The 24,937-nt window shown below is 40.5% G+C and overlaps 1 pseudogene; it reads right to left on the bottom strand.

The window, feature by feature from the left end:
* Positions 1-24,937, bottom strand: part of LOC121641523 — a 69,764-nt pseudogene that overhangs the window by 26,082 nt on the left and 18,745 nt on the right.

Raw genomic sequence — 24,937 nt, 5'->3', positions numbered from 1 at the left:
ACATGTTTTTTTGTTTTGTTGTAATCGTATATGTAAATTCCAGGGACATGTTGTCTGCTATGTTTTCATATGTTAACATATGCACCTGATAAAACTTAGACTCTATGAGATAATTATGAATGTTAGTTGCTTTTTGTAGTTTATTTTACATTTTTGTTAGGATATGGCACAAGGGGAGGTCTAGATAAGTCCTAGTCCTTATCTGCTCCCATTCAGACATGCCACCCTTTATATCAGGACTTTGTGTCACAATAATGTTTCTTGTTTTGTTTTATATTCACTTGTTCAAATAAAGATGCTTCACTTCACATTGTGCTCGGTACCTGCTGTTTCTGAAGTGCTGTATAAATAAAGTTGGCTTAGTTAAGCTGGCAACAGGTCAGTAACATGACTGGGAATAAAAAAAAACATTTCAGAGAGGCAAAGTCTCTCAGATGGAAAGAGGTTCACCAGTCTGAGACAAACTGGATCTAAAACTGGAACAATTTCAGAAAATTGTTCCTCAGACTTTGAAGATCCTCCATCTACAGTGTAGAATATCATCACTAGATTCAGGAGGAATATCTGTGTGCATGGGACAAGGCTGGATGCTGGTGATCTTCTATATTAACAGGGCCCATTATACTATTTGGACTTTTCTGAGCTTTCTACAGAGTTATAGTGTTGAATACTCATCAGACAAGTGAGCGGAACCACTTATAATTACATAATGCTTGTTTGAGTTTTCCAGTTTCACATTTTTCACAGTTTCCATGGTGCTAAAAGCAATATTTTTCCAGTTTGATATTTCAGCGATGGCCCGCACTTCACCGAAGACTGCTGGATGAATAAGGGCTGGTACAACGAGGGATCTGAGGCCGGACTTTAACTGAAAGGAGGGTCTGTTCCCGCAATCAGGACCACGTTTCTGATCCTGAGTGTTACGTCCCTAGGGACGTGAGACTGTTGGTGATCCTTGCCGACAGCTGCGGTTCATTCAGCAGGAAAAGGGCGGGCCCTGATGTCTCTTTGGACTGGCTGGATCATATGCCCATCAATCTCCTTCCCGCTGATTGGCTCTACAACCAGCCAATCACCTTGCAGCTCAGTAGAGTCCAGGAGATAAAGGACAGCTGCAGGGATCATTCGGAGGGAGAGGCTGGGCCGTGTGGGCTGCCTCCCCTCACATCTGGGCAGACTTATGGTGGCGTGCTGTTTTGGGTACTAGCTGTGCTAGTTGGTAGCAGGGCCGGTTCTAGGAATGCATACATGAGGGGGCAGGCATAAATTTGAAGGGGGCATTATGAGTACATACTTCAGCATTTTCTTGTTGTTGTTTTTTAAGTGTTTCTTTAACGGAACTGTGCTGTTAGTGGAGTCCAACTTCAAAGAAATGGATTGCACTTTGTCAGGCCTCTACTCTAAGACCTGTCCAGCTTGGGTGTCCCACCTGAAACCAAAGCTCCTGCTGGTATAGCTCTTAGAGTCACTGAGGCACGCAAACCCCCTGACCACAATAAGGTGGCAATCCCTCAGGGGGGGAACAGAAAATATCAATAACAAAATGAAGTAAGAAAAAAGAAAAGAATGATCCATTATCAAAGCTTTAACAACCAACAAAATAACAATTGCCCTATTGGACAGCCATTAGATGTCTAAGCATTTTGAATAAATTTGAAACTAATAACAATAAACTCAACTATCTGTGTGTTTGTTTCTGTCTGTATATAGACCATAATGATTAAAGAATCATAACTATCAAGCACAACAATAACAGAGCAAAAAATTAAACCCCCTACCAAAATAAGGCAGTGAACCTTCAGGGGGAAATAATGATAATAAATGAAAATGAGTAAAAACTAAATGATCCTTCATCAAAATTTTAAGAACCAACAAGGCATACATGAAGCTCTGAGCTGAACTGCTGAAAGCAGCGGGAATGTAGAGTGAAACTTTCTGTTATTTTTTTCTTCAAACTAGCATGCTGAACTAAAGGCTGGGCGGAGCTTGAGGGGTCTCATATGCGCAGCTCGTTTTCCCTCAGTCTAGTACCGAGGAGGCAGTCACATCTATGGCCCGTGCGTGATTGATCACTGCTCCTACTAACAGGCGTAGACACGTTTAAATAGAACAGAAACAAACCCCAGTTGACAGAATAGATGCAATAAATACGTCTGTTATTATAAGTATTTATTCAGTATCGCTACAACACATTTAACAGAGCTTTACTCTATAAGTTTTATCGCTGGAGCTCAGCAGCCGCTCTCTCTACGAGGGGGAGAAATATGACACCGCAAGATCAGGCTGTATGTCAACTCATTTGCATACTAAACACTGATTGGTTGTTTTCTGTGGTGGTGGGAAGGACTTGTTGAAGACAGTACAATGGATCCTGTGAAGCTCCGACACACAGAGTTCAGTACAGAGGGGAGAGAGCGTTTGGAGAGATTTGCCCATTTCGGCGCATTTGATTGAGGGGGCAGAATGTTTGTTTGAGGGGGCACTGCCCCCTCTTGCCCCTGCGTAAAGCCGGCCTTGGTTGGTAGCCTTTTGTGTGTTGGGCTATTCTTGTGTGTGCAGCAGGACGAGTCCTGGCTGTTTGGGTTCCCAGTGGGGGTCGGTATGATAGTCCTTTTAGGTTGGGCTTACCTTTGTGTTCCCAGTGGGGAACATTCTGGGCACAGGTTAGATTTTAAGCAGCGCTTCCTTTTGGTGTGTGATCTGCCATTTCGTTCACGTTTGTGTTAAGGTTCGGGTGTGTTGTGTTGGGCTAGTTAGGCCATGTGTTTGATTGTGTTTCACACTTAGTTTAATGGGACTGCTGCCTTTTGGTATTGAGTTATCGCGCCAAGTTAAGGGCACCCTTTTGTTTGTTAAATTTGATATGGTTTACTTGGCGGGTTTCGTGTATGGTTTCTGATTTAACTTTTGTTTCTTTCAGCAGTTCCGCTAACCCGTTACGTTAATTCCCTGTTTTACTACTTTCATTTTATTCTCACCACAATAAAATGATATGTTCCAACTTTGCAACTGTCCATGACCGTCTCTTGTGTTATGTCCCACTCATACCCCTATAACGAGCCACAAGCTGGAAGTAAAACCAAATAAGTTGTCTGTGTTGTTTTGATAGTGTGTGAACAACAGTCAAACTAAAGGAATTAACCCACACTTGCTTTATCTGATCGCTTTAGCAGGTTTTGTCAGTTTACCTATTCAACAAGGACATGCTAAAAAAGTGATGGCACAATTACTTCAACCTGCATCGCCCACATTTTCACTAATACACCAGAACTGCGTACAACAAAATCCTCGGTTCCTCTAAGCTGTACCGACCACAACCTAATTTGAATAAGTAGGAGTGTCAACATTAAGAAGCCAGGACCAAAAACAACACTGCAACGATCATACAAGCTATTTGATGAAGGAAAATTCATAGAGGAAGTAAACAATTTTCATTGGTCCCAAGTTTTAGCGACAGAAGATTCTGATAATGCTCTGCAGGCCTTTGAGGATGTTTTTTTAGTTTTATTGAATAAGCACACCCCAGTCAGGACGTTTGTTGTACATCAACCAGTACACCATGGTTAGACAAAGAAAACAGAGAAAGCAAAAAGAAAAGCTGTCACTTCAGGCAGCCAAGATGAATGGAGTGAAAACCGGAAATTAGGAAACTTCGGAACAAAACTAGAGACAAAAAGAAATTATATTAGACGATAATCAATATGATACAAAAGAACCAAAGTAAATGATGGAAAACTATTGATAAGATTATAGGAAGAAATTCAAAGTTTACTCCACCTTATTTGGAAATAGAAGGTCAACGTTTAACTAGAACTCAAAAGATAGCAAATTATTTCAATAATTATTTTATAGGTAGAACTAATAAATTAATACTATGCTGATCATTAATCACAGGAAGTCATAGAAAAGTAAATAATGAAAGATAAAACATGTACCTTTAAATACAAAAATAAAAATAGATTGAAAGTAGAGGAAATAAATCCAACAAACCACCTGGTGTTGACGGCCTCGACAGCAAACGTCTGAAACTGCTGGTGCACGTTGTCCTGCCATACGTCACATGATCAGTCTGAACATTACTCAGTCCTTATGCCTGGCTAAAATAAGTAGGCTGGATTACTGTACTGGTCTTTAACAGGACTTCCCAGTAAAACCAGTAAACATCTGCAGCTCATCCAGATGCTGCTGCTGGAGTTTTAACCAGAACTAAGAGGTCTTAACACATCTCACCAGTTTTAACATCTTTACACTGGTTTCCAGTCCCATAATAGATTTTAAACCCTTCTGATTGTTTACATCCCAGAATGGTTTAGGCCCAGAATACATCTGTTATATGTTCAGAGAATATAAACCTAGCAGAGCTCTTAGATCCAAAGACTCTGGTCCACTAGTCCAGAACAGAGTACAGACCAGAGTCCAGATCAAAGTCCAGGCCATAATCTAGATTAGGGTCCATATCAAAGTTCAGACCAGAGTCCAGATCAAAGTCCAGACCAGGGTCCAGACCAGAGTCCAGATCAGAGTCCAGGCCAGAGTCCAGAGTAAACCTGGAGCAGCAGGTAGCGGCTCTGCTGCAGTGGAAATTAAACGTTTTTCAAATCCAGGTGAAACGTTTCTGTTCTCGTTGTCTCTGCAGGAATCTGCTGCTGACTTTAACTGATCTGCTTTTAATCATTTTAATGTAGTTTATGGTTGGATTCTGATGTTTGCTATCTGTTGCTGCCTCTTTCTGAATGTTTTCTTTCCTCCATCTGTAATGTTTTTAATGTTTTATGTAAAGTACTTTGAACTGTCCTGTACATGAAATCTGCTGTACAAATACACTGCTTGCCATGCCTTCCCATTTTAGGTAAGATTTTTGAGAGCATTGTTTATGGACAGACTTCCAACATGCCTATAGGAAAAAGCTCTCCACAGCCACCGCTCTGACATCGGTGGTCGACAGCTGCTTAGCAGAAATTGGAGCAGCGATGCTCAACTTCTGCAGTGTTTGATATTATCAGCCATGAATTATTGTTTAGAAAACTTGAATGGGGTGGAAGCATCAGCCTTATCTCTCTTTAGAAGCTATCTGACCAACATGTCACAAACTGTTTCTTTCAATGGATGCTTTTCTGATGTCAGGAATGTCACATGGCGTGCCCCAGGGAAGTTGCTTAGGCCCGTTATTGTTCACTGTCTTTACTGATGATTTACCATTGGCCTTGAAAATGGCCAAAACTGTCATGATTGCTGCCTGCAACCCTCTCCTGTTCAGGCTTCCGTGCCAGATGGTCAGCTACTCTTCTACTGTTGATATCCAGCTTTCCTCGTCTTGTTCTAGATTCCTGTTGCCGACCCTGATATGTACATTGGACCTCCTGCTGCCTGTTCCCCTGTTGGATACGACCTCTGTTTCGGACTGACTACTGAACCCTGCCTGCCCCAATAAGCATCTGCCTCTCGCCTCACTATTATGACCATTGCCTGCCTGACCCTCGCCTTTCTGTGGATTGTGGACCACCACTGTTTCCTCCTGGGATCCCCCTGATTCTGGATTCCTTGCCCTCCAGTACTGACAGGACTCTACTGCCCCTCTTCCTGCTTAACCACTACAAGACTGGATCTGTTGCTCAACAAACCCTATTTTTGTTCTTACCTTTATTCTAATGTGTGTGGCTGATTTGCCAGGTCTTCTAGGGTCAACCGCTACAAAAAACTTTGATGTACACTGATGATTCCACCATATATTTCTCTGCACCTACAACTACTGAACAAAGTATTAAATAATCAACTGAAAGTTGTGATTCAGTGGGTGGAAGAAAATCAAACCAGCTGTATGATAACTGGCCCAAATCATTCAATCTTAAACCCAAAGCTGAACCTGAAAATAAACAACACAGCCATCAAACAAGTAGCAGTAAAACCAAACTTCTTGGTATTATGATAGATAATAAATGAACTTGGAACAAGCACAATGAAAGAATTACAGCTATGGTGGGAGGTGTGATCACAGCACTGAGAGGAAAAGCAACGTGACTAACAAAGGAAATAATTCAGTCATTAATCTTTTCTAACCTGAATGTTCTCTGCTGAATTCCACTAGTTTTTATTTAGAAGTCAAAATCTACATCTGGTTCTTTTAAGCTGGAATCATGTTTTAATATTGCCTTTCCCCACACTTGAATTATATTTCTTTCATTTTATCTATTTTATTTTAGCATCTTTGTTCTGTTTTTATTTCATTAATTTCATTTCTTTTAATCTTTTTAATCTCTCTTTTTTATGCACTTGTTTTGTTTTCTGCACCCTGCTGAAATGTTTTATGTAAAGCACTTTGAATTGTCTTGTACATGAAATGTGCTGTACAAATAAATCTGCCTTGTCTTGAATTACTGTTCACTTCTCTGGTCCAGTGCATTAAATGAAATACCCAAGAAATGTCAAATACTACAAAACCGAGCAGCGTGTGGAATACTTAAATGTAATTACAAGACAAAAGCCCAAAAGAGCTCATGTCACTCCGCTGCTAATCGCTCTCCACTGGCTTCCAGTTGCAGCGCATCAGATTCAAAGCTCTGCTTCTGGCTTACAAAACAATAACCCAAACGGCTCCGGTCTACCTTCACTCCTTAATCCAGAGCTACACTCCCTCTCCACAGTTACGCTCTGCCAGTGAAAGACGCCTAGTGCTCCCACCACAAGGTGGCGCCACATCAGTAGCTAGACTCTTCTCCTCTGTTGTTCCCCGGTGGTGGAACCATCTACCAAACTCCGTCCGATCCACAGAGTCCTTATCCACTTTTAAAAGCAAGCTAAAGACTCAGTTGTTTAAGGAGCATTTCCACACTTAGCTTAACTCTTCTACTCAGAATGAGGTAGAAAGATTTGTCCAGCTCTTTGGTTCAACCAGGTACTGAAGAAGCTGCTGCACTTACACCCGAGATGATGTGTGATGAAATCGTGGTCTTGTATTTAAACAAAATTACTTTAAAAAAAAAAAAATATATTATAAGCACTGCCTCTAGCACTACATGACAGCACCTGGTCCAACTGGACTCCAGTAGCCTGACTACAACTTAATGATGACGTCCATCTTGTTTGAATTCTTGCTTGTGTTGTTCTTACTTTCAAATGTAAGTCGCTTTGGATAAAAGCATCTGCTAAATGACTGTAGAATAGAATAGAATAGAAACAAAAACACTCGTGATAGTATATTAAAACCTTAATTTAAGTATAAACATTCATTTGGCATGAGGGCTAATTCACCAGGTGAATTTTCTTTTAAAGAAAATTCAGAATTAAATATTTATTGTTATGAATTCAGAAGTGATAAAATGTTTTCCTGTCTTAAGGGTTTTTGGCTAAATTTGGTTCCTACACCCTGATACACTTTGACAGCAACACATTTCTGGACATACACTTTGTCCAGGTATGCCACACATTTAATCCTTCAAGCAGCTTCTTCATTTATAATCTGCATTTCTGTTAAAAATGTTTATTCCTTTTATTTTTGTTTAGGCTCAGAGTCTCTTTTTGCTTGTTTCTGGCAGAGGCTGATCTGACGGCATACAGAGAGCATTGATATAAAATAAAGGCGTTTGTGAAAAATGCTGGATTGATTTCTGTCCTTCTGGATTCAAATATAAATTAGTCTAAAATTAGCATAATAGTGCCACTTTAAAAGCTGAGGTATCTAAGCATAGCATTTATATGGTAAAGACTTAAGTGTGTACTCAAAGCAGACATGATTCTCTACTGGAAACCACTGCATGGACTCAGGAAGACTTCCAGAAACCACTGTCTGTGAACACAGTTCACCCTGAAACCCACAAATGCAGGTTAAAGCTCCATCATGCAGAGAAGAAGCCAGATGGGAACAGGATCCAGAACCAGCTTCTTCCATCTTCTCTGGACCAAAGCTCATTTAAAACGGTCTGAGGCAAAGTGGAAACCTGGATGAAGATGAACTAGTTTGTGGAAAGCATGGACGGCGTGTCCTGCAGACTAAAGAGGAGAGGGAGCATCCAGCTTGTTATCAGTGGACAGGTGAAAAGCTGCATCTCTGATGGGATGGGGCTGCATTAGTGCCTATGGCGTGGGCAGCTTCCACATCTGTGAAGCTCCATCAATGCTGAAAAGTACATGGAGGTTTTAGAGCAACATCTGCTCCCATCCAGACAACGTCTCTTTCAGGGAAGGTCTTGCAGATTTCAGCAAGACGATGCTGAACCACATCCTGCATCCATCACAGCAGCATGGCTTCACAGGAGAAGAGTCCAGCTGCTGAACTGGCCTGCCTGCAGTCCAGACCTTTCACCAGTACACAACATCTGGACCATCATGGAAGCAGAAATCCAGCAACCAAGGTCCAGGACTGTAGAGCAGCTAGAATCCTGCATCAGACCAGAATGGGACAACATTCCTCTCCTAAAACTCCAGCAACTGGTCTCCTCACTTCCCAGACGTTTCCAGACATGATAGAAGAAGAGATGCTACACCATGCTGAACACCACCCTGGAACTACTTTTTACACCGTGCTGAACACCACCCTGGAACTACTTTTTACACCATGCTGAACACCACCCTGGAACTTCTTTTTACACCGTGCTGAACATCACCCTGGAACTACGTTTTACACTATGCTGAACATCACCCTGGAACTACTTTTTACACCATGCTGAACATCACCCTGGAACTACTTTTTACACCGTGCTGAACATCACCCTGGAACTACTTTTTACACCATGCTGAACATCACCCTGGAACTACTTTTTACACCGTGCTGAACATCACCCTGGAACTACTTTTTACACCGTGCTGAACATCACCCTGGAACTACTTTTTACACCATGCTGAACATCACCCTGGAACTACTTTTCACAACATGCTGAACACCACCCTGGAACTACTTTTTACACCATGCTGAACATCACCCTGGAACTACTTTTCACAACATGCTGAACACCACCCTGGAACTACTTTTTACACCGTGCTGAACATCACCCTGGAACTACTTTTTAACACCGTGCTGAACACCACCCTGGAACTACTTTTCACACCATGCTGAACATCACCCTGGAACTACTTTTTAACACCGTGCTGAACATCACCCTGGAACTACTTTTTAACACCGTACTGAACACCACCCTGGAACTACTTTTCACACCGTGCTAAACATCACCCTGGAACTACTTTTTACACCACGCTGAACACCACCCTGGAACTACTTTTCACACCGTGCTGAACACCACCCTGGAACTACTTTTTACACCACGCTGAACATCACCCTGGAACTACTTTTTACACCATGCTGAACACCACCCTGGAACTCCTTTTTACACCACGCTGAACATCACCCTGGAACTACTTTTTAAGACCGTGCCGAACATCACCCTGGAACTACTTTTTACACCGTGCCAAACATCACCCTGGAACTACTTTTCACACCATGCTGAACATCACCCTGGAACTACTTTTTACACCATGCTGAACACCACCCTGGAACTCCTTTTTACACCACGCTGAACATCACCCTCGAACTACTTTTTAACACCACGCTGAACATCACCCTGGAACTACTTTTTACACCGTGCTGAACACCACCCTGGAACTACTTTTCACACCACGCTGAACATCACCCTGGAACTACTTTTTACACCACGCTGAACACCACCCTGGAACTACTTTTAACACCGTGCTGAACACCACCCTGGAACTACTTTTTACACCATGCTGAACACCACCCTGGAACTACTTTTTACACCGTGCTGAACACCACCCTGGAACTACTTTTTACACCATGCTTAACACCACCCTGGAACTACTTTTTACACCGTGCTGAACACCACCCTGGAACTACTTTTTACACCGTGCTGAACACCACCCTGGAACTACTTTTTACACCGTGCTGAACACCACCCTGGAACTACTTTTTACACCGTGCTGAACACCACCCTGGAACTACTTTTTACACCGTGCTGAACACCACCCTGGAACTACTTTTTACACCACGCTGAACATCACCCTGGAACTACTTTTTAACACGGTGCTGAACATCACCCTGGAACTACTTTTCACACCGTGCTGAACACCACCCTGGAACTACTTTTTACACCACGCTGAACATCACCCTGGAACTACTTTTTAACACCGTGCTGAACATCACCCTGGAACTACTTTTTACACCGTGCCAAACATCACCCTGGAACTACTTTTCACACCATGCTGAACATCACCCTGGAACTACTTTTTACACTGTGCTGAACATCACCCTGGAACTACTTTTTACACCGTGCCAAACATCACCCTGGAACTACTTTTCACACCATGCTGAACACCACCCTGGAACTACTTTTTACACCATGCTGAACACCACCCTGGAACTACTTTTTACACCGTGCCAAACATCACCCTGGAACTACTTTTCACACCATGCTGAACACCACCCTGGAACTACTTTTTACACCATGCTGAACACCACCCTGGAACTACTTTTTACACCGTGCTGAACACCACCCTGGAACTACTTTTCACACCGTGCTGAACATCACCCTGGAACTACTTTTTAACACCACGCTGAACATCACCCTGGAACTACTTTTTACACCATGCCAAACATCACCCTGGAACTACTTTTTGGAGCCAATCACAGGGGACCAGAGGGAATGAGATTCAGCTAAATAGTTCTTTAAGGAGGCAGACATTGTCTCATTACTGATGTGGTCAACTAAGAGATTCCTAAACTGCTGAATACACAGATTATTTTTGGTTTTCCAGTTCACAAGGATAGTTTTCTTTGCGATGCATAATGCTGTGCGTATCATGTGTGCAGAGTTAATTTCCATGTTAATGTCACCCAAGTCACCTAGTAGACATAGTGCGGGGATTGTAGGAATATTACATTTAAACCATGTTGACATGTCCACACATACCTGAAGCCAGAACCTGTGGACAGGTGTGCAGGACCACAAGGCATGGAGGTAGTTGTCAGGTCATTGCAGTGTGTGCAGATGTTTGATTGTGACAGACCCATCCTGAACATCCTTTGTCCTGTATAATGTCTTTAGTCTGTTGTAAAGTTTTTAGACTGATACGTGATGGCTTATTTTTCCATAAAAATGTAGATATATGTGAGTCCAGTGACTTAAACCAGCTGGAGGATGGTTTAGTGGGTATCATTGAAAACAGGTAGTTTACTTTAGATAGAACCATCATTTTAACTGTGGCAACCCTCCCCATGAGTGATATGGGTTCTTTATTCTTGGCATGGATTCCTTTAATCTCTTTATTTTGTCTTATGGCAGCAGCTAGGGGTTCAATAAAAATAGCAAAGAGTGATGGAGAAAGCGGGCAGCCCTGCCTGGTTCCTCTCTGCAAACAGAAGCTTGGAGAGGTTTGATCATTGGTCTTCACACATGCATTTGGGTTGTTATATAATATTTTTATCCAATCTATGAAACATGCTTTTTCTGCGTCTAAAAAAATTACTGTGGATTCCAGGTTATGTAGAGTAGAATAATGTATGATGTTAATTAATCTACGCATGTTAGTAGAGGAATGTCTACCTTTAATAAAGCCTGTTTGGTCAGGATGTATTATTAGAGGGGTTATTTTTTCTATCCTTCTGGCCAAAGCTTTGCTAATTATTTTGAGATCTACATTTATTAATGAAATTGGACGGTAACTGGATGGAAGTGTTTGGACTTTACCTGGTTTTAATAGTAGAGTAATATTGGCTAGGTTCATATTTGAAGGTATTTTTTGTTTTTCCCTTATTTCTAATATCATATTGTAGAAAGTGGGTGCCAGCATTGTCCAGAATTCTTTGTAGAATTCTGATCTGGACCTGGAGCTTTATTGTTGGGCATATGCTGGAGAGCTTCATGGAGTTCATTGACTAAAAAAAAAGTGAATCCAAGACCATTTTATTTTCATGTTTTAATTCTGGAAGATTGATGTTACTAAAGAAATGAATCAGTTTTCTCATCAGTTTTGTTTAATTGTGATTTAAAAAATAAAGTTTTATAGAATTCTTTGAAAGTGTTATTTATCTTGTCAGGGTCGTGGCTGATGTTTCCTTCTGGATCTCTGACAGAGGAGATGGTTGATTTCTAGTTTCTGGCAAGTCGTTATTTTCTAGATATAAGGACCATTCTCTTTTAAAGTAGCTGATAAACTCAGGATCTTTGAGTAATGATGTATTAAATCTCCAGTTTCTAGCTGCTTATTGCTCTTACTTCTTAGAGTGAATGATACTGGTGCGTGATCACTAATGCTAATAGGATGGATTCTGATTTCTGACATGTCATTCATCAGCGAGCTGCTAGTTAAGAAATAATCCCTGCAAACACCAGGTTCTCTCTCATGCTCCGCGCCTGCAGATCGATCACCGTTTCCTTCATCTTCTTATTTTCCTCCGAGAGACGGGTCAAGCCCTCGGTGAGGGATTTTACCGACTCTCTGAGACCAGCATTTTCTACAGCCAGAGTTTCCACCTGCTTCTGGCTGTATTTCAGCAACTCACATAGTGTCTGGAATTCTTTGTGGAGAATCTCCACCAGACTCAAACATGCTTTCAAACTACTAAGTTTCTTATCTATAGAGATAAGAATGTCAGTTGAGTCATTTCCCGGTGGTGAAATAGCTCCCGACGAATCCTTGTTTCCCCGTCTCTTGGCCTTGGATGAGGTAGAGGGGGTAGATATGTGGTTTGGCTCCAGAGTGGACCTTAAAAGACATTATGATGAATGATGAATGTGAATGAATGTTCGGTGATGGTCGGAGAGGCCGTAGGCGCGGACTGGCAGCCCCGTCTCTGTCAGTTTGCCCCAGGGCAACTGTGGCTACACAAGTGGTTACCATCACCAGGTATGAGTGAGGAGTGGATGAATAATAGATACACTATGTAAAGCACTTTGGCTGCCTTGAAAAGCGCTATATCAAATCAAATCCTTTATTATCATTATTTTTGTTTGAGCTGCCTGGTTTGAATCTACCGTCTCACTTACCTGCCCCGCAGCGTCACCTACCTGGATTGTTCCACTTCTGATTTTAACTAAAGTCTTATCTAGTTTGAGCTCCAGCACAAGCTCCATATGGAGACTAAAGTTCCTGCATGAAGCTTTTTAATCTTTATTTGGAACTGTGGCCGTTTGTGTTAATGTTTGAAGAGTCTGGATGACCTTGGTTAATCTGGGCCACTTTAGATGCAGATGTTCGTACCTGCTCTCCGTTGACTGCGTCACCTCCGTCTTCTCCATCTTCACCCTGCAACGTTGGAGGAGAATCAGCTGTCACGTCTCTCTGCTTCTCTCAGCCAATTAAAGAATGTCTAAATAAACCAAAAGATTTCTCCGTCTGCCAGTAAAGGTCTTTTCACTAAGGAGGCTTTCCAGCAGACCTGAGTCACTCACCCTTCTGCCCGAGAAGCTTCTGGAGCCCTGCAGATGAAAACAAAAGGATTTAACAGCATCCACCAGGCTGGATCAGGTATCTGTGATGACTGATACATGCTGGGCTGAGAGCAGAATCTGGAGGAAAGTATAACTGCTGCAGTCCAGATTTCACATGAGAAAACCCGTTGGGTCTGGACCGGAACTGAACCCATCATCCTGAGTCTGTAAATGAAATCTAAAAGCATCAACATCTGCTTCTGACATGCTTTATCTGATCCAGCTCAGTGTGGTCACATGATTTCAGGGGCTCCTTCCTCCTGAAGGAGGAGGTGGAGACAAAAAAAAAGGGTTTTAAAACAAAAATAAGGAAAAATGAAAGAGTAAAATGGATATTTTTATATAGAAATATTTAAATGTGAGCATATTTATGTGTGAGAGCAGATTCATCCAGTCTCCATTTTTATCTCCACCTCATCTCACATCGTGCTGCATTCACTGAACCTGAGAGGCAGCAGGCGAAACTCAGATAAGCTGAAGTCTGACTGAACCAATCAGATTATCAGATAATAAAGACGTCTTCAAGACATAAAGAACTGGATGGATTTTCTCCTCCTAAACTCAGACTGAGGTTGTTGTCTGTGGACCTGAGAACCTCAGGAAGACTACCCAACTATGGAATTACTCTAAATGGTTTTACCTTGGCTTCCAGTACTACAGTGAGGAACCTTGGTGTATACTGTACTGTGTATAATGTGTATAATATATACACAATTCCCCAGTGAGGGATGAATAAAGGCCAATCTAATCTAATCTAATCTAATCTCTGGACCAGAATCTGTTTTTGTTCCTTCTACAACAAGTCTGTAGCTGGTGTAGGAGGGATGACATGGTACCTTCTGTCCTCTGTTTCCAGGACAGCCCTGGAGGCCCTGAAGTCCGCTGGGTCCAGGATTCCCACGTCTCCCCTGCAGGAAGACAGAAGGTCCCACAGGTTTGGCTAACAGCATTTCAAACATCCATTTGTTGTAAAAATGTCCATCAGCATGACACGGTAGTAATCTCATTACTTCCACTCCTCCACCTACTTCCATCCTCTCCATACCGAATCTGCTCTGAAACATCATGTGCTGATAAACTGACTGGAGAGTGACTTACAGGGACTCCTTCATCTCCTGCAAAGCCCTGCTGACCCTTCATTCCAGATGGACCCTGTTAATGAAACACAAAGCAGCTGAAAGGCTGATGTCTGAAGCTCCAACCACGTCCTTCCTGACTTAAAACATCACTTTAAAAGTGTCACCTTTGTCCCAGGTAGTCCATGAAGACCACGGTTGCCTTCAGGTCCTGTGCATTCACACGTAACGTTGCAGCAAACTCTGTTTGCCACAGCTCTCTGCAGGAAGGAGGAAACTGTCAGTCCAGTTTTAGATAAAACAAGGTATCATATGAAATACACACAAAACATTTTAAATTTCCTGAGTTTTCCAGGACTTTCCAGCCTCATAACAATTCAGCCCACACCTCTTCATCATGCTGAACATTTCCTTTGCTTTGCTTCAATGATTTTTATATCCAGCTCAGAACCTTCAACATTGACTGGAAATATTATATTATATTATATTAAATTATATTAAATTATATTAAATTATATTATATTATTTTAAAATATATTATATTAAATTATATTAAATTATATTAAATTGTATTGTATTATATTATATTATATTATATTATATTAAATTATATTAAATTATATTGTATTGTATTGTATTATATTATATTAAGTTATATTAAATTATATTAAATTATTTTAAAATATATTATATTAAATTATATTAAATTATATTAAATTGTATTGTATTGTATTATATTATATTAAATTATATTAAATTATATTGTATTGTATTGTATTGTATTATATTATATTAAATTATATTAAATTATATTATATTATATTATTTTAAAATATATTATATTATATTATATTATATTATATTAAATTATATTATATTAAATTATATTAAATTATATTATATTATATTAAATTATATTAAATTATATTATATTATATTATTTTATATTATATTATATTATTCGTTTGCAGGAAAACTGGAGTCTATCCCAGCAATTAGCAGGTGAGAGGCAGGAACACCTGCACAGGTCACCAGTCCATTGCAGGACCACGCAGAGAAACAACCATTCACTCTTACTTCTAAGGAGAATTTAGAGAGACCAACATGCATGTCTTTGGGTGGAGGGAGGAAGCGGGAGTATACAGATGCAGTTTTACAGTCTGTAAACATGTTAATCTGATGGTTTTTATATAAACAAAACTGCTTTAAGTACAACTTAAGAACAAATTTAAGAAGATTTGTAAGAAGATATTAAAGAATTAGGCCCAGGTTCATAAACCCAGACTGAAGGTGTATTTTAGGTCCAACATTAACGCTTAGAAATTATTTTGATAAGAAAAACATTTCTTCTCTCTTTTATTGTAGTTTATTCAGACATAATAAAACAACATTTATGACCATGGGGATCCACTCTCTGAGGTCTCTAGATGTCTATAGGTGTCCCTAGATGTCTATAGATGTCTCTAGATGTCCCTAGATGTCCCTAGAAGTCTATAGATGTCTCTAGATGGTCCTAGATGTCTATAGATGTCTCTAGATGGTCCTAGATGTCCCTAGATGTCTATACATGTCTCTGAATGTTCCTAGAGGTCTATAGATGTTCCTAGATGTCTATAGATGTCTCTAGATGGTCCTAGAGGTCTATAGATGTCTCTAGATGGTCCTAGATGTCCCTAGATGTCTATACATGTCTCTGAATGTTCCTAGAGGTCTATAGATGACCCTAGAAGTCTATAGATGTCTCTAGATGGTCCTAGATGTCCCTAGATGTCTCTAGATGTCCCTAGATGTCTTTATATGTCTCTAGATGTCCCTAGACATCTTTATATTTCTCTAGATGTGTCCCTAAAAGTCTCTAGATGGCCATAAATGTCTTTATACATCTCTAGATATCCCTAGATGTCTTTGTATGTCTCTACATGTCCCTAGATGTCTATAAACGTATCTAGATGTCTATATATATCTCTAGATGTCCCTCAATGTTTTTATATGTCTATAAATGTCATGGTAAAGGGAATCATAATGTTAGGACACAATCTGCGATAGCTCCTTATTTATCTTAAAATAACTAAATGTTTTGTAATTTACCAAAAAAAATCGGACAAAGACACAACTGTAGTTTTATTCTCATATTTAAATGAACTGATCGACAACAACCACACAAACGTTTAAACTGTCAGCACTCAGACGTTCGTAAGAGTTCTTGTATAATTTGTTCTCAGCTAAAAACAAATCCAAGATACAAACATTTTCATGAATAACACAACCTTCCGAAAAAATCCTAAGTAGGACTTAAGAACTAAAGTATTGTTAAGAATGATTTGTGGAAAAGCTTCATTGACTTTGAGAAACAATAATAAACTTGATTGTCCTGGTTTATTAGTTTTGTTTTTTATAATTTAATTATATTATTATTATTATATAAGTTGATTGCATCGTGTCGGTATCAGTACTGACGATACTTGCCATGAATTTATTTGGTATTGGATTGATCCCAAAATATATGCAGCATCACATAGCCATACAAGCTGTCACATTTTATGTCTGGACGTTGCTTTTCATCTGCAGTCAGCAACATGAATGACTCACGATCTGTTGGCGGACGACGCCATCGAGGCTCGGCATCCCGATGCGGATGTGAAGATGGTGGCTGAAACCTCGACCAAACTCCACCATCTGCAGCTGAGAGGGGTTGGCACCTTGCAGAGCCACGGTCAGCAGAGTGTCGACCCCTGCAGAGTAGAAACACAAAGAAATTCAAATGTTGAAGTCGGGGTTCACTAACCAGACTAACTGGATGAAGGCTCAAAGTGAACATTTTAACTGGTGGAGAAATCGACTCAGGAAAGATACTGAAACGTTTATTGTGTCTGTTAGACGTTATTAAAGACACTGATTCTACTGAATCTGTTCAGAAGAAGGTGATCTGCTGCCATCTTTCATTTTCTGCTGATCAGCCATTTAAAAAGATGTTTTTTAAAAATGAGGTCTGAAATTGTCCAGTTTCAAGACTAAAATTAGCAGAATTGTGTTTAATTATTAGCTTCACATGTGATTTTACAGATATCTCTGTATTAAGTTACTGGACCTAAAATCACACCAATACATCAATTTTTTTTTTTAAACCACGAACATGTTTAACCATTTCTATAACTTAGAATTAATAAAAATTAATGTACAAATTTACCAAAGCGCAAACTTTTTAACAACTATTTACATCAAAATGCAGCAACGTCCCAGGTGGTTTTGGAACAAATATTTACAGAACAATCAGTTTCCACCATGAGATGCCACATAAATGATGTGTTCCAGACCAGAAACCAGTTCCACATTCAGGAGTGATGGACTGGTTTGGTTCTGCATTGTATGAAGTGTGAACGAGTCCTGTTGCAACACGTTGTGAGAAAATACGTTTTAGGATGTTAGGGTTTGGTATGCTGGTTGTTCACATGCATGATTTTAACATTTCATTATGTCTGTAATAACATCAGTATGACTTACACTCTCTAAACTGGTGTATATTGGTTATAATTACAAGCTGAGCTTCTTGTAGATCAATGAATCACACCCACTTACAAAACCCACAGAAACAAATAAACACAGAAAATGTGGAAGCATTTAGCTGAAGGCCTACAACAATAAAAAAAAGTCAATTAAAAGCAAGTTAATTGTGGTTTTAAATATTTACAGAGAAGTCTGCTCTTTTTCTGGTCTTCATTCAGAGAGCTTTCTGGTCTACAGAGAGGCTTTTACACAAAAACATACTGTAATTTGTGTGTGTGCACAGCTGAGGTCTTGTTTTAGGGTGAAGAACAGAGGAAGAGTGAAGGTAGGTGCGTTTCCATTAACCCCAGAAATATATAATTATATAACAAACGATATTTAATAAAAACTCTCAAATATCACTAAAGTTTTTACGCTCTCATGAGGTGGTTTTTTCAGACGTGTCGATATAGAAGTTTATCGTAAAAGTGTCATGGAAACACTTTTCTTGCATTTATGCTTCACCGGACGTGACGTAGCGGGTCACGTGACCAGTTCGCTTCAAATAGACATGGCGCAGCCTGAGTAGACGCAGGAGGAGACGGAAATCTTTTTACAAATAATTAAAGAAAAAATATAACCATAATCCTTGACAGCAAAACCGGTGAAATGCAGTTTTACAAAGATTTAGAAATCTCTGTCATTCTCAAAGCGGGGACTCGTGGGACGAGATTTCAGGAGAAAACGGCTAATAAGCTGAACACCGTTCAATGGAAACACCTGCCAAACAGAACTGCACTTTATTGAAATGTTAGAAATATCACTTTTATTTTGCGAAATACTTTAATGGAAACGCAGCTTCTGACAGCAGCCAGAGGCATGAAGGAGGTAAAGTAGAAGAGACGTCAGTTTTACCAGAGCGTCGCAGCAGCTCGGACTCCTGCTCCAGCTTCATCACCTCCTCGTCGAGTCCGTCTGAGAAGATCAGCAGCACCTAATAAAAAAGACAAGCTGCATGAGACCCGGGTCGTCACGGTGACTTGATCTCACAAAAACAGTATAAAACGCCGCCATTAATTAGTCCTAAAGATCCTCAATATTCAGACTTTCTGTGTGGGATCATGAAAATGCCGCCACCTCCTTCGGTTTGCTTTCTTTGGTCCGAACCAGGAGCTCATCGGTTTGAAACCGGACCAGAATTCGCTTCTTTGGTCTGAACCAGGGGCTCATTGGTTTGAAACCGGACCAGAATTCGCTTCTTTGGTCTGAACCAGGGGATCCCCGGTTATCAGCCAGACCAGAGTTTGCCTCCCTGATTCTAACCAGGAGATCCCCGGTTTTTATGTAGACCACATTCACCATTACCCAAACCAAGCGGACTTTCCGAGCAAACGGAAGAGGATTCAAATCAGAAAGGCTGGTGTGAACGTTCCTTCTGACTCTAATCCTAGTTTTCTTTGTTCAGAAAGTTTGCTTTGTTGGGGAGGTGTGATCAAACTGATCCAGATCAATGAAGCAAACTCTGGTCCACCTGCAAAGATCTCAGTTCACTTCAAGAACAGTACCCTGACCACATTACATGTTTCCATTCAGAATGTAGTTTTAGTCACAAAAGAGATAATAATATTTAATCAATAATAATTTAATTATGGAGTTTTATATTTATCGAATCGGGGCATCTGAACCGTGAACAAAAGCTTTTGTGCCTGAAAAGATTCCCACCCCTAATTTTTATGATGTAGTTTCCAGGAAGAAGCCTCCCAGGTCCAGGCCGAGGTCCTGTAGCCTTTTAACCTGTTTTCTCTGAGAAACCCAGAGTTACCATGTAGGATTTATTTATTCTTTACACAGCAGAGGGGACTGAGATGCAATTTACGTTTTTGTTCTGTTATCTTGTTACTTGACATCTGAAGATATAAATAGATAAAACCTAAAGACCTATTAGGAGTGTTCATGGGACTTTACACATTTATAGGGAAGGGAAATTAATCCAGGCAGAATAATCGTGATGATTTCTCTAATAATAATCGGATAATTGTGACATCCTTTATTGAGACTCTTAAATCAAGGACCAGCAGGTTGAACTTTCATGATCTCCTGCGCTTCATGATGAAGTAGCTGCAAAACAACGCTGTGGTTTGTTAGCATGTGTCCAACGCAGCAGCTGTAGCGTGAGTAAGCATCCTGAGATAAATCAGTGAAAACAAGGACTCATTCTCACCTTGACTCTAGCTGTTGACTTGTTTTTGAATTTTTCCTTGAAGAAGTTAATCAGAGCAGAGTCGAAGAAAGACGGCTGCGACCACGATGTGGTTAAGACTTTTTTCATCACTTCCTCATCGTACGCCTCAAAGTTTGTCTCATATGAGGACCGACTATGGACGGGTCCAACGTGGAAGGCGATTTTGGTCTGAATGGGAGAGGTGCAGCAGGCGTCCTGAATCCCAGAAACATAACGAACCACCTCCTCCAGCCGAGGCACGTACTTCATTAATGGTACACTGGGAGTTTTGGTTGTAGAAATATCAAATCCCACAGCGATGTCAATGTTGCAGTCTAATGGAAAAGGAGATTTTCTTTACTTCAGGCAGTCACAGAGGAATGTGGGAAAAGTTCAGCTTTACCACCTACCAGAGGGATCATCAGCAGACTCATCATCGTCTTTTTTGCAGAGCTCATCATAAGTCTTTTTTGCGATACTTTTAAGGCCGTTAAAGTTTTCAACATGAAAGATTCTCTCTGGGGTGCCAGTGGTCTGCAGAAGCCTTAAGATGTTGATACCTCCAATACCAATGGCAAAAATATCTATACCCATTTTCCTTAGCTCATCAGCTACATCTTCCACATCATCGTGTGAATCGCCATCTGAGATTACCAGCAGTGTCTTGGGGATGCCGCTGCGACTTCCTCTTGATTCCGTAAAGTAATTCTTCATGTGCTCCAAGGCCTTCCCGAGGTGAGTGTCTCCACCTTTGTATTTCAGTTTGCGGATGCGTTCAACTACCTCCTTCGTGCTTTTGTAGTCGTTGAGATAAAACTCATGTGTAGGGTTATTACTGAACTGCGCGAGTCCGATACGCACCCACTCCGGACTGATCTCAAATTTTCCCACCACTTCAGCCACGAAGTTCAATATGGTGTCATAGTTTGTTATATTTTCTGCGTTGATGCTGCTGGAATGATCCAGCAGAAAGACTATGTCTGACTTTTCACAATGAGCTGAAGAAAAAGACAAAAACCACGTTAGTAATGAAAAACTGTGCTCAGAGATGTATAATGCTGTAAAGTTCCAGCAGAACAGTTTTTATGTGCAACATAAAGCAGGATTAACTATTAATTTCTCCGTTTCCTGACACGTAAACAGCTTGGAGCTTGGATATGCGTCTTAACTTGGAGTGAAAAGACTAGCTGATCCAAACTGGAATCTGATATTTGGGTTGGAGATGTGATTCCATCGGGAAATTATCTGATTGTTGTGGGATAGAAGGTGCATTGGACAAAAGTCTGCACAGTATTGGAAGACATTAAGCATGTGAACATCCAGCTGGTGAGACATCGTGGTAGATCTGTGGATGTTATTACAAACTGTATCAGACTGAATCCAGTGTGTCTAAATTAGATAAATACTGAATCATCTTAGAGGTGAAAGATGCAGCCTGATCAAAGCAGCTCTCCCAGCAACAAGATACACAAAATATGGTTTAGTTTCTAAAGGAACGAAGAAATGAGGAATTAACTAATAGCCAACGAGTACTTACTGATGAAAATGAAACCCAGGTTTATAAAGAAACCAATGAGTGGCTAACAAATAAAAGCCCTAAAGGACAGTTATATTGCATATTGAAGAGTTATTTGACTGCAGATTGGGAGATGATGTATTAATGAATCCTTGGATAATAATTAGTTTTTAAAAATATTTAAAATTGGACAATTTCTTGAGACGTTTTGATGGATGCCAATGCAGCCACTGCCCGCCGAGATATACATAGCCTACATGTATCATGCATCATACAAAGACAGAGCACTTGTGTAATTGTGGTGACCAAACATGAGCTAATGAGTGTGACGGAGGGGCTGTCAGATAATGTTACACACACAATAGAACCTGTTTGTTGCTGTTGCTACGACAACAGAGCCTGCTTGCTGGCTTTGCTATGACAGAGATATTTTCTGCCTGCCGAGTCGCTCAGAAACAGACACAGTCATAGTTGTCATTTGGTTTAGGCTAAATAAAACTTTGCATTATTCAAACTTTGCACTGCTAGCAAAAATATGGACAAATTTGTGAAAGTACCAAAAGGCAAATTATGATGAATTAACAAGAGAATTTCTCCACCGCCATGATAGAGACTGATAACATGCAGAAAACCTCCTGCTGGAGGAGCTTCTACAAGCTGCTGAACCATCACTCTGATTCTGACTTTTAGTTTCTGTTCAGTAAATTATGAGGCAGTGCAGTCTGTCATGATGATGCTGATTATCTGAAGTTGGAGTTACTGAAATTTAAGACCAGATGAGGATGATTTTCATCATTTCCCAATAGTCAAAATGTTAAGATTAACTGTACTCTCTTTACATGACTTTAGATTTGTATATTTACAGGTACATATCATTTTGCTAGAGACATTTGTGTGACCAGGTTTTCCTGCCGACATGCAACGTTAATTTTTGCTGATTTATTGGTCTACAAATATCAGTTTGGTGTTAGAATTCTCTGAGATTTTTTTCTAAAACTAAGACTTGTTTATGCCAGAACTATTGATTCACTCTTACTTGGTTTAGTATAGTTGCAGAAGATGGGAGAAATCTTCTCGGACAGAGTCTCTAGTTTCTTAAAGTCATCCACGAAGAAAACTTTCAATTCGTCTTCACCAGCTATGACCTTTAGCTCGTCACTGGAAGCATTCTTCACCCCGATGCTGAAGACACTAATCTGGTTACTCCGCAGTGCATCAGACAGCTTCTTCAGGTTGTGACGGTCAGTAGCAGCTCCGTCTGTGATCACCATGAGGACCTGAGGTACTCTGTGTTTCCTTCGGCCGCCGTGTTCATCATTGAAGAACTGTAAGGAGTAGTTCAAAGCCTTGTCTGTGTAGGTGTTTCCATCCTTTTTCACCAAATCGGATATTACTTGATGAACTTGCTGCCTGGATTCAGAGTCCTTTAGTTTAAATTTGGATTCTGGTTCATCTGAGTAGAGAATGATCCCGAAGCGAGTCTGCTCCCGGCCCACTGTGGTCAGGTTCACAATCGAGTCCATAAATACTTGCATGCTTATAAACTGGTCTGGCAATATGCTTCCAGAGCTGTCCACCAGGAAGATAATATCAGCTTTTTTTGTCTTCTTACATTCTGGTGAATACATGAGAGAAAGACTGGTAACAAAAAGCTCTTTGGCTTAAAATAAAGTTTTAGAGGAATGCATTACTGTTTATTACTGAAGGTTTGTTGCTAGTCTTACCTCTTTGTGGATCACAGAGCGCCAAGGCCAGCGGGCTAGCTTCTTCTTGCAGTGCATCAAAGTCTACCTGAATAAACGTTTGCTCAAATGTACCACTGATCTGCACCAGCTGGTGGATGATGGCCTCCATCACTCCAACTGTGTAGATCACCACTCCACTGGCCCTCAGTGCTTTAGCTGGGCCCCAGACCACATCATTTACCCGATTGTCTGTTATTAGCACCAGCACCTGCCTCAGATCAGAACGCCCTCCATGGGATTTGCTTAAAATACTTTGAGACTTGAGTGATGGCTTTCTCAGGTTGGCTGTCCTCATTCATCTGCTCCATGTCATCGATGGCTTTCATAATATCTTCTTTGCTGCGGTATTTGTTGAGGTCAAACTCCAGTTTCTGATTGGTGCTGAACTGCATGACGCCAACTTGAACTGCATTTCGCCCAATCGGGGACTTGCTAATAACCAATTTCATGAATGATTTCATTTTTATGAAGTCTTCCTCTGAGATGCTCTCAGAGCTGTCAGTTAAGAAGAAAATGTCGCTGCGTACATCTTTACAAACTGTGGAGACAGAAAAAAAAACAATGTTAGTCCTGTGTTCCTCGTGTATTGGGGTCAGGATAATCAATTACAAGATGATTGGTCCCATTTCTGACCAAACATATAACTTCAAGAACCAAAGTGAAACTGCAGCTTCCAAAGTCACCGACATAAAAGGACCCTATTGCATTTTTTTTTTTACACAGACTTATTTTCGATTAATTTCCCTACTTTTGTAGGAATTTGAATCGAAGCTGATTGAAACGGGAGAATAACACAGAATAAATACGCACAATTTATAATACATATGAACTTGTTGTGGTTCACTGGCTTGCAATTAGTAAAAACTACTCCCAAGAAAAACAGTGCTGCATTTCAACAGTTTCCTAAACGTCACAAGGACCAGCCCCTGCTGGAGAAAATATTTTAGGAGGTATGAAGGACTGGAGGCACAGGAACCTTCTCCTTCCTGTGAAACACGGTGGTGGTCGTATCATAGTTTGGGCTGGGGCAATACATCATCACTCGCTGAACACAGATGTCTGAGCTATACCAGGTATATATAAAGGAAAAAAGTTAGGGCATTTGTTTTTAACTAAACAGAAGGTGGTTAAAGTTCATAACTCCCAATCCCTCTCCTTGGCCCAATACAATTCTGTTTTCCAGACGTTTGTTGCTTGTTTTCAAATAAGGATCTAGGAGTAATTGTAATCCAGCCCTTTGCTAGGGACCTTTGGGAGTATATGATTGGTTAATGGCCCTTGCTCACTGATCATTAAAACCAGGGAGCATCATACCAATGCAAAATGAAGAGGTGGAGTCAGGTGGTGGAATGAGCGATATGGGATTGGTCGTTAGTAAATGTTAACGGCGTCTTCTATCAAGCTAGTGATGTTAATCTGCAGTGTTGTGACATTATGAGGCATCGTCTCCGATTTATTAAATA

This window comes from Melanotaenia boesemani, chromosome 6, assembly GCF_017639745.1.
Source record: "Melanotaenia boesemani isolate fMelBoe1 chromosome 6, fMelBoe1.pri, whole genome shotgun sequence".
Lineage (NCBI taxonomy): Eukaryota > Metazoa > Chordata > Actinopteri > Atheriniformes > Melanotaeniidae > Melanotaenia > Melanotaenia boesemani.
This window is presented reverse-complemented; position numbering and strand designations above follow the sequence as displayed.